The sequence below is a fragment of the Armigeres subalbatus genome, chromosome 1, assembly GCF_024139115.2.
Source record: "Armigeres subalbatus isolate Guangzhou_Male chromosome 1, GZ_Asu_2, whole genome shotgun sequence".
Taxonomy (NCBI): domain Eukaryota; kingdom Metazoa; phylum Arthropoda; class Insecta; order Diptera; family Culicidae; genus Armigeres; species Armigeres subalbatus.
In genome coordinates, this window is record NC_085139.1 from 242,710,493 (window position 1) to 242,722,237 (window position 11,745).

Genomic DNA, 11,745 nt, shown 5'->3' on the forward strand with positions numbered 1-11,745 from the left:
ACTTTCGGCTGTTAACAACAACCACCTCAGTCTTGTGGTGAGCAGTTCTAACTTCCTAACTCATCCACTCCTCCACAATTGCGATCGAGTGGGCTGAGTCAATTACCTCTTCGATCGATTCGCGTAGACCTCCAGCGTAATATCGTCAGCAAAGCCGTCGATTGCCACGCCCACCGGGAACTTCAACCTCAAGACACCGTCGTACATGACGTTCCATAACACCGGACCCAGTATGGAACCTTGCGGAACCCCTGAGGTTATGTCAACGCACTTCCGACCGCCTCCGTCGATAACCTCGATTCTGGAAGGCTTCGAGAATCTTGTACAGGTACTTGAATTCAAGACGCAGGAGCGCATCTGCAATAGCTGCCCAACTGGCACTATTGAAAGCATTCCCCGTCAGAGTCACTACTGCACAAAAGCGAACTCCCTCTTCTTACGCTGGATAGCTATCTCCGCGGATTTGTGTAACCGACAAGATAGCGTCTACAGAAAAGAAATTTCATTGGTATTGAAAAACCATTGGTAAAAAATAAAGTTGCATTGGTTCTTTTCGTAGAGAGGTGTGTGTTTAGAAAAAGTTAGAAAACTGTTAAAAAAGTTGATAGTCACTGGTTCGCAACCCCTGAAATAAAAGTTTATGTACTTTTGAAATAACCTAAAACTGTCAAACTTAAATAATAACACTGTTAGAATAAAGATTGATTTTTTCAGAGAATTTCAGAAAACCACTCCCTTTCCCACCCCGTTTCTCCTACCCAGCTTATATTTCTGGTTTTCCAGACAATTAACTTTTTGCCAAAAATTGTTTTTTTTAGAAAACATTTATTACTGTCGAGATTATTGTTATAGCCTTATTTAGGGAAGAGCTAGCCTTGTCGAACCATTCCAACCGATGCGATGATTCTGATGCCCTCTAATTTGATGATAATTTCGAATACATATCAGTATAGATGCGTGAGAGCCATTTCTAATCCGGTAATGGGCGAACGGGTACAGGATCTGGTACACAAAGTAGACGAAAATTTGATGGTGAATCAGTAAAGCTCATGTGCAAATAAAACACCAATGAATACAAGAATGAATATTATGTTCCGAAAACTTACCTCTGTCCGCGATGACAGCAAGATGACCCATGTTTAAAAACGTTGGAATGACAATGATGAGTTGTAGGCAAGACCAAACAAGAAATCCATGGCAGGCCGGATCTAGCAACGGCAAACAATTTGCTAGAAAGATACGTAAGCTCCTTATGTATACAAATCGAATTCTGATAAAAAATCGCTGGTAAATAATAGGATGTTGGAAAAACTTACTTGCGCCAATATTCTGCTAGAGGCAGTGGGGGAAATAATCCACACCGAGATCCATCCCGAGAGTCATTTCGCATGGACTGATGTTGGACCAGACGTGATCCTTTCCAGACTTCGCGTTACAGCTGCAGCGCTGGCAAACAAAAATCTGAGATCAAAAACCTGATCTCAGACAAAAACAAACACGAACTCTGACACTTACAAAACAAAACATTTTTTTCCAATGGTCTGACTCTTGTACAATTTTTGTGCTGAAATTTACAACTTTTAAACGTACACACTAAATCGTGAAAAAACACTTTTTAAATAAATATATCATTTTCACGATTAAAAATTTTACTTTTATTTTCACTAAAATTAAATACTTTTTAAATCAAAAGGACAAAATATTTAATAGAACCATGTTTGTTTTTTCTGTGTACGGTCGACTTACCCTTTCGGAAGCCAAACTGGTTACTCGATAGACCATCCGCACCCTCCGTGCGTATCAACAACCTGTTGAGGATGATCTTCTCGAGCACCTTCCCCGCCGTGTCAAGCAGGCATATTGGTCTATATGCCGACGGATCCCCCGGTGGTTTTCCCGCTTTTGGCAATAGGACCAAGCTCTGCCTTTTCCATGCTTCAGGGAAGACTCCCTCGTCCAGGCATCTCTGCATAACAGATCTGAACATCTCGGGAGCCTCGGCAATGGCCGCTTTGATGGCCAGGTTCGGAATACCATCCGGTCCTGGCGCCTTACCTACACTAAGGGACTGTCGTTACTCTTCCCTCGTCGGCCACCCTGGCCCGTGGCAGCTCCACAAAGGGAGGCCAGGGACTTGGGTCGTGACGTGGGAAGAGCCCGCGATGATCCTCTCCAGCATCTCTGGAGACCGCTCTGTAGGGGCCATCGCCCCACGTGTCTTGGCCATTACGACCCTATAGGCGTCACCCCATGGATTCGCGTTGGCACTTTGACACAGGCAGGCTTTTTGCTTGATCTAATCTCAGTCTTCAGAGCGGCTCTAGCAGCCACGAACGCCACCCGTCGTTCAACACGCTCCTCTTCTGTGCGTGCTCGCTGCATCCGCCTCCTTGCCCGTAGGCAGGCGCGGCGCAGGTTCGCAATTGCTTGAGTCCACCAGTAAGCCGGTGGGTGGACTTTCCTAGGCATGGTGGCATCGCATGCACGCGAGAGTACTGTTACCAGCTGCTCGCCGCTCAGACCGAGAGTATTGTGCTCGCGGCGGAGCGCTTCCTTAAACACCTCGTCGTCGAAGTATGATGTCTTCCACATACGAGGACTAGGCCTCGCCCCTTCTTCCGTCCGCTGAATGCTGGTCGTATAGTCGATACTGTAGCGAACCGCCAGGTGGTCGCTGTGAGTGTAGCCATCACCTACCCTCCAGTTTGAACTACTCGTTTGGCCAGGGCTCCAGAACGTAACGTCGATAATTGACTGGGCACCGTTCCAGCTGTAGGTACTTTTGGTACCGACATTAGCCAAGTCCACATCCAACATGGCCAGTGATTCCAGCAGGATCTGCCCCCGTTGATTCGTGGATCGGCTTCCCCATTCCACGGCCCAAGCGTTGAAGTCCCCCGCTATCACCACCGGCCTACGCCCCATCAAGTTAGCCGTCAAACAATCTAGCCTTCGACCGAACTGCTCGATCGACCATCGAGGAGGCGCATAGCAGCTGCAGAAGAAGACCCCGTTGATTTTGGCAATGACGAAGCCCTCGTGTGTCGAAGACACCAACTCTTGGACTGGGTATTTCCCCGTTGTCCATATCGCCGCCATTTTAGACCCATCGGTGACCCAATTACCGTTCCTGGCGGGTACCCGGTAAGGATCTGCTATGATGACGATATCCGTCCCCCATTCAGCAACTGTCTGACACAGCAGTTGCTGGGCTGCATCACAGTGGTTCAGGTTTAGCTGCGTTACCTGCACTGTGATTTTGCAGCACGCTTAAACGCCGGGCACTTCGAACCCCCCATGGGGTGCTTGCTGTTCGCAGCTTTGCTGGAACAGATCAAACAGTTGGGAGGGTTCGTGCAACATTGTGCCTTATGTCCCTCCAATCCGCAGCGTCGACAGAGCTTGCTTCTGTCAGGGCCTTTGCAGTCCCATTGCTTGTGCCCCGGTTCCAGGCACTTGAAGCAAACTTCGGGTTGCTCATATATGCCCACAGGGCATACCGACCACCCCACCTTGACGCTCCCTAACTTGACTACCTTGGAGGCGTCCGCTGCAGGTAGCCGAACCAATGCTACCTGTGTCCCTGCCGGACCTTTCCGTAGCCGAACGGCTGCGGTGGACGCCTCCACTTCGCACTGTCGCCGCAGTGCCGTGACGAGCTCTTCGACTTCGGTGATCTCGTCCAGGTCTTTAACCCTTAGATTCACCTCCGTCGTGAGTGCCCTCACCTTGACCGTCTCGCCTAGGACTTCCTCCGCCAACTTCTTGTAGGCGGCGCCCTTTGCGAGACGCCCCGCTTTAGCTCGAGGATCATCTCGCCCATCCGAGTACGTCTTATTCGACGTACGTCGGCGCCGAGTTCACCGAGCTTGACGTCACTCCTCATCGCCATCAAGACGTCCGAGTACTTAGCCTCGTCCGTTTTGATGACTAGGGCATCGCCCCTGGAGCGATTGGCGCCTACCCTAGACTTCTTGCTACCCTCATTCGCCTGGGCCTTCTTTTCGGCCCTTGACGTCTTCGGTTTCCTCTTGTTCTTGACCAAGGTCCAGGAGGCGTCATCCCCCTCTATTTCCCTGGTCTGGGGCGGCTGAGAGCTCTCAGCCTGCCGTAACCCCTTACCTTTCCAGGTCCTTCCTCCCCGGGTTTTGGAGGTACCTGGCCGGGGTTCAGCTTCCCAGCCCCATTACCCTTGTTCGGGGTAGTAACCCTCCGCGTTTTGGGGCGGCCCCCAGGGAGCTCATCCCCTGGAGACTGTCTCCCCCGTTTTTGTGTCTGCTCCTTTGGAGCAGCCACCCCCGACGTGCCTGCGAATACTTGAGCCTCAGTCTTGGTAGACTTTGGCACCACCGTCTTCGCTGGCACGCCCTCGGTCGATTCGACCTTGCCCAAATCCGCGAATTCTTGGGCCTCAGTCTGGGTAGACCTCGACTCCATGGATTTCACGGATTCGAACTTGGCCGTCCCGACCGCCGTTTCAAGCTTGGCGTCCAACATCGACTTTCGAAGTTTCTGCAAGCTCCTCTTGAGGTCCTTACTGATATTATGCTTCGATGACGCAAAGTCGATGATGGCGTCCAGCTGTTCCGTCGCCACCTCGAAGGCCGAGAGCCCATCGCGTTTGCGGTTCATCGCCTCCACAAGCCATGGGCCGTCAATAACCTCTACCGGCGTTTTTTTAGCCGAGAGGAAGGTTAAGTGACCCACGCTGGCGCTGCGCACTGAGCTGCCGACTATTGCCTCTGGCCTCCTAGGCGGAGACCTGAACAACCCACCTCTTGCGAAGGGGTTGTTGCCTACACTACTATCACTAGTTGAAGAATTGTCTTGGTTTTCCATTTTGATCCCACGAGTTGCTCGGGAAAAGAGATCCACCACGCCAGAGCCCAGCATGACGCGGTAAGGGACAATTACTGTGGGGGGTGCCCAGGTACCCCACAGGCTCCGTTAAAGGCCTAGCTTATTATTTCACCCCCCTGGCCATGCATCCCCTCGGCACGGGTCGCTTGACGCCTTGGGATTAGGGGTTAGGGACGATGGTCCCGGTCTAACTCGCAGTGGCCATGGGGAGGGGTCGTCAAGCCCTTGGACAAAGTCCCTGCTGCCCCTTGTGTGTGTGTGTGTGTGTGTGTGTGTGTGTGTGTGTGTGTGTGTGTGTGTGTGTGTGTGTGTGTGTGTGTGTGTGTGTGTGTGTGTGTGTGTGTGTGTGTGTGTGTGTGTGTGTGTGTGTGTGTGTGTGTGTGTGTGTGTGTGTGTGTGTGTGTGTGTGTGTGTGTGTGTGTGTGTGTGTGTGTGTGTGTGTGTGTGTGTGTGTGTGTTTTTTTTTTTTTTACAAGGGTTAAAGGCCATCAAAAATCTGCGCGACAGACACCTCGAGCATCCACACTATGCTCGAAGGCGAACAGGGATGGGCTCCTCCCGACCTGCTAAAAATGTGCCTCCCGGATAAACCGGGTCCCTTATCCTCCTTGCCTCGATCCCCCCGGGACCACTGGATGCTGCGACTACTTCGGGGGGGGCTGTGCTCATGCACTTCTTCTAAAATTCCGGCCCCTAGCTTAGGCTAGTTCGCCGACTGGCTTGCTGAGATCCACTGCTACATTGTCTCGATCCTCGGCGGTCGTGCCGCAAACTTCCTCACTCGAATCCTCCTGACTTCCCCGGCGTCGAGGGTGGTCCACCAGTTCCGGTGAAGGAAACTTCCGCACTGATGGTGCCCCGACTACCGGCGGCTATCGCAGGGGACGCTTTCGCGCATTGCGCCGACTTCGTCTTCGGGTTGCAGAGGTGGTCCGGCAGTTCCGGTGGTGGATAACGTCCGCACTGGCGGTGCCCTACATACCCGAAGCACTTCCTTCTTCTTTCTTCTTTCTTCAGCAGGTTGACTGATCGAGTGCCGAAGTCGGTCCGACGATTCCGGTTGGCAGAAAACTTCCGGTTCACCGGCGCCCCGACGACCCGAGGCCAACACTGCTCACTATGCTGGATTTTCCTCCGAGCCGACGCTTGTTTGCTGGTCCCTTCTCCATCTACGCTGCAGCTCTGACAATATTTGCCTCACGACTCTGCTTACCACATTCCACGTATCTTCATCGTGACACATTCGCTCTGCGATGTTGTCCACGCTTAGGGCAGGCATTCCTCTACGTGCTTCCGCAAACCTCGGACAATCGAATAACACGTGCTCTGGAGTCTCCTCTACGTTGATGCACGCCGGGCAGAATGGCGATGACGCATGGCCACATCGGTGCAGATATTAGCGGAAACAACCGTGTCCGGATAGGAACTGAGTGAGGTGAAAGTTCACCTCTCCATGCTCCCTGTTCACCCACGTCGACACATTGGGGATGAGCCGGTGGGTCCACCTTCCATTGTCTGCATTGTCCCACTCCTGCTGCCACTTCACCATTGAGTCCAGTCTCATCGCCTCCCTCACATTTCTGGTACCTCTCCGTTGGTAGCACTCGATATCCTCTGCTAAGGTTATGCAGATTGGAATCATCCCTGCGATAACGCAAACTGCCTCTGACGAAATTGTTCGGTACGCACTCGCCACTCGAATGGCCATTAGACGAAACACGCTATTCAACTTCCTGCGATTACGTTTCGTCTTGAGCGCAGCTCCCAGGCTGGAACGCCGTACCTAAGTATTGAGGATGATACGGTCGCCAGAAGACGCCTACAGCTGCCTCTCGGTCCGCCAACGTTCGGCATGATCCTAGCAAGCGCACTGACCATCTTTGCCGCCTTCTCGCAGGAATAGTCGACATGGGTGTTGAAATTCAAACGGTCGTCGATCATCACTCCTAGATGTCTCAAAGCCCGCACGGACGGTATGTCGTGCTCTCCGACGATAATCTGCATTCGCTGTATGATTCGGCAGTTGCTGACCAGCATCACTTCCGTTTTGTGGTGAGCAAGCTGCAGCTTGACCCCTTTCATCCAGTTTTCAACTGCGTCGGTCGTCTCCGCCACCAGCATATCTACCTCTTCCAGCGACTCTCCGGTTATCGTTAGAACGACATCATCCGCGAATCCGAAGATCTGCACGCCTTTGGGCAACTTCAGCTTTAGCACTCCGTTGTACATAACGTTCCACAGCATTGGGCCAAGTATGGAGCCTTGCGGAACACCCGCCGTAACCCTAATCGACTTCTGCCCCGAGTTCGTATCGTAGACCAGAATCCGGTTTTCGAAGTAGCTCTTAAGGATTCTACACAAATAGCCAGGAACCCGCATTCCATGCAGCGCGACGGCGATGGCCTCCCAGCTGGCACTGTTGAACGCGTTTTTGACGTCAATTGTTACTACGGCGCAGAACCGATTGCCGCACCTCTTTTCTTGGATGCTTTCTCTGCAACTTCAACGACCGCCTTAATTGCATCCACCGTCGATCTGCCTTTTCGGAATCCAAACTGCTTCTCCGACAAGCCGATCTCACCCTCCGTGAACTGCGTCAGCCTGTTAAGGATAATCCTTTCCAGAAGCTTCCCCAGTGTATCCAGCAGGCATATGGGCCTATACGAAGCTGGATTCCCCAACGGTTTTCCTGGTTTCGGCAGTAACACCAGTTTCTGAATCTTCCACTTATTCGGAAAGTAACCATCTGCTAGGCATTTCTGCAGCACCATCCTGAACAAATCTGGAAACGCCAGAATCGCAGTTTTAAAGCCACGTTTGGAATTCCATCCGGACCCGGAGCTTTCTTCTTCTTCAGACCTTTCGCCACTGATGACAGCTCGTCGTTGGAGACTTGCATACCTGCAATGGTGACACGGTCTTCATCTTCGTACGGTGCAGGCGGCCACATCGTAGAATCATGTTGCGGGAAAAGACCGTCCACGATGATCTTCAGCTTGTCCGGACACATCTCCGCTGGCGTCGCTGGACCCTTGATTTTCGTTATTGCCACCCGATAAGCATTGCCCCAAGGATCAGCGTCAGCTTCTAGGCACAACTGCTTGAAGCAGTTGGACTTGCTGACTTTGATCTTGTGTGTGTGTGTGTGTGTGTGTGTGTGTGTATGTGTGTGTGTGTATGCACAAAAGCTAAGAAAACCATTAGACAACTTTTCATATAGTAATCCTTAATCGATTTTCTCGCAACATGTTGCATTCGAAAGGTGGTAAAGCCTAGTTGATCACTATTGAATAATAACAATCGACCTGTCATAAGACGAGTTTAAACAATCCCATTGAATTCCACCACTTAATTGTATCTTGACAGATACGTATTTCGACCTCAACAGTAAGGCCGTCTTCAGTGTCTCGTACTTGACTCGAGTCTTGAGTCTTGAGTCGAGTCAAGTATGAGACACTGAAGACGGCCTTACTGTTGAGGTCGAAATACGTGTCTGTCAAGACACAATTAAGTGGTGGAATTCAATGGGATTGTTTAAACTCGTCTTATGACAGGTGAAAACATTCCACTAAAAAGCTCAACATAATTTTCTTATCAACAATCGACCGTTGCGTTTAAAAGTTTTTAAGAAACGGTACATCGAACTTTATTAGCGCCATATAAGATTGGTGTATTGGCTAAATGCGAGAAAGGCAGTATCACTACTCGGTGAATTAAGTTGGGGTTTTAACTTTCAAACAACCTACTGCTGGGCTCTTGGATATTTACGCCAACAGTAAAAAGAAACTATTTGGTCTTTCATTCATTTTTTCATAACGCATTATGAACACGGGAAGGATGGAGAAACTAGAACTAATTACTACATGTCAAGTAGTGAAACTCAATGGACATTTTTTTCACTCATATAACAAATTAAAATCTCATTAATAAATAAAAAAAAAAAATTGATTTCACTCTACTACTCTTTTTGATCAATGACTGATTACCGTTAGAAACACCTCATTTGCGGATAGACTCTATCACAGCAGAATCTATTTTGTATGCAGTCGGGTGTAGCCGAAGAAAAATCTTCCTGATAGTCAGAACATAAATTTCCTATTCTTTATCGGAAGCAGGAGTATTTCCTAATGATGAGGTGCATATGCACAGTCAGGGAGCAAACCTTTATAAAGTGCAAGCATTCTTCTACTGGTCTACCCGTTTTCGCATACTGAGCAAACTGCACATTAGACTGACCTCATGAACAAAACGTTTATACTTTCTTAACGTTTATACTTTTTGATCGCATTGGGAAAGATGAAAAAGCTACAACTAACTACTACAAATGTCAAGTAGTGGATCATAATGGACATTTTTCTTCACTCATTATAAAAATTTCAAATCTCATTAATAGAGGAAAAAATGATTTTTGTTTTCGCTCTACTCTTTTCTTTCGCCATCGTCGACTTATTACCATAAGAAACACCTCAGCTGCGGATAGACTCTATCACAGCAAAAATCTATTTTGTATGCAGTCGGGTGCAGCCGAAGAAAAATCTTCCTGATAGTCAGAACATAAATTTCCTATTCTTTATCGGAAGCACGGGTGCATATGCGCATTCAGGAAGCAAACCTTTATAAAGTGCAAACATTTTTCTAAAGATCACCCGTTTTGGCATACTGAGCTAACCAAACTGCACAATAGACTGACCAAAGAATGGGTGTCTACTCATCTGTAAAAACAAAATTCCCTGATTTTTCCAGGTTTTTTCCAGGTGTTTTACATTAATTTCCAGGTAAAAAAAACGTGCAATATATAGATGTTAGCAGCAAAATAATCATTTCAAAAAAGTACATACATATTGCGAAAAATGTTTTTTTAAAGAATTTGTTGGTAGCCTCACATGAACAATGTTGTAAATTACTTAAGAAATTCTTCCAGGAATACCTTCGCAAGTTCACCCGGAAATTGCTTCAGCCATTGAATCAAAATTCCCAAAGGAATCACAAAGGAAACTTCTCCAAGTATTCCTCTGAAAATTTCTCCAAAGGTTCCATCGGAAAATTCTCCGTATTTTAAGAATTGCTTCAGAACTTCCTCCAGGATTTAATTTGAAAATTTCTTTGCTAAAACTTTAGAAAACGAATCAAGGAATTGTTTCGGAGATTCCTTTAGAGAAGCATTTGGCGATTCCTTTACGATTTTTATGTTGAAATTTCTTTAGGTGTTTGATATTCTTTTAATTTTTTAGAAACAGAGAAAGAATATCTGCCGAAAGATCACCAACTCATAAAATAGCAAAATGGTTAGTCAAAGAATTTAAACATTTTGGTTAAGAATTCTTTCTAAAATTTATTTGAATTTTATTTCAGCTGTTTTTTTTAGAAACTTAAGAAAACTTCTCAAGAAATGTTCCCAAAATATGTTTGGGAATTTTTTCTGGAAATCCTTCAGAACTTCTTACGAAAACTCCGTCAGGAAATGTGTTGATGCAAATTGCTGGGAGATTTCTAGTTCCATGACGTTAGGCAAAAGAACGTTAGGCATAAGAACGTTAGGCATAACACCTTCTTTATGTCGTGGGCTGTTTTTGGGGCATTTTATGCTTAACAACCTTTATGCCTAAAGTACTCATGCCGAACATCCTGATACCTATTCGCGTGACCAACATCTAGTTTGCTTGGACCTAGCAGCCAAGGTGCCGGTCCAGTACTGTAAGTGTCAAACGGCCAAGTTATAGCCTATTCTGATTACGCTATTTATGATTATAAATATCATGATAAACAACAACCTGATGCCATCCCCATACATTCAATTTTCTTTCTCAGGTTTAACACGATATTTATTAAGATAAATAATCTAATCGTAATCTGAATAGGCTATTAAGCTTATTGAAGCATATTTTGGCAGAATAATTTCAATGGTTGCAGCGCCACTAGCGTTCTATTACTGCTTTACTGTAAAAAAAACTTCGGAAAATGCTTCAGATTTTCTTTTGAGATTCCTTGGGATTTTTTGGGAACTCATTCAGAAGAATCTTGAGGAAAACTTTAGAAAACAGCTGGAGGAGTTTTTCCGGATATTTTGCTTTTAAGAATTCTTTGAAAAATCTTCGAGAATACCTTTAGAAACTCATTTGAAAAATCTATTCGGGATTCCTACGGCTGTTCTTTCAAGAATTTCTTCAGCAAAAACTCTTCACAAATCACTATTTATTGAAGAAACCATACAAAAATCGTCCGGAAATTCGTTTTGAAATTCTTCCGGGAATTCTTTTGGTTTTTATTCTGGAAATTCCTCCAGAAATAATGTAGAAAATTGCTAATCATTCTTATAGACACTCTCTTAGTGATTTCTTTGAAAAAATCCTTGGAAAACTGATCTCGAAATACCTTCGGAAGTTCCTCCAGGAATTGCTTTGAAAAATCCTAACTAATTTAGTGGAGGAGAAAAGGCGAAAAGGAGAATAAAATTGGATAAAAGCTGTTCCTACATTTGTAATACCTGCTATTGCCGACTTTATCGCATTATCAAGAAAGGAAACGAGCCAGCAGCTCCAAGTGCAGTTAATATAGAATATGAAAATCAAGAACTCACCGTTTCTGAACCATCGAAACTTGATGATCTCGCCGTTGCCGGACCATCAGGCACCAATAATTTCGCCGTGGCGGGACCATCTAGAGTGAACAATTTCGCCGCACCAGCAAACATCAATAATGGTGGTTTCGCAATAATCGATCCCAATGCCGCTGGATCATCGGAAATTGACGCTGTTCCTAGTGTTGGTAAGTAGAATAATCTCTTCTTTTTGTTCATTCAGACATCATGATTTGCTACGTTATACTAGTTGTACTCGATTATTCAGAAAATTGAAAAAACATCAGTTCCGTATAATCTTACCTCAA

At 46.8% G+C, this 11,745-nt stretch overlaps 1 long non-coding RNA gene across 1 annotated transcript; it reads right to left on the reverse strand.

The window, feature by feature from the left end:
- Positions 1 to 805: 805 nt before the first annotated feature.
- Positions 806 to 1,515, reverse strand: LOC134212168 (uncharacterized). The gene is made up of 3 exons (XR_009979208.1): positions 1,317 to 1,515; positions 1,107 to 1,229; positions 806 to 1,002 (listed from the first exon to the last, which is right to left on the reverse strand). It is a non-coding gene; the product is annotated as an uncharacterized LOC134212168 (long non-coding RNA).
- Between the last annotated feature and the right edge of the window lie 10,230 nt (positions 1,516 to 11,745).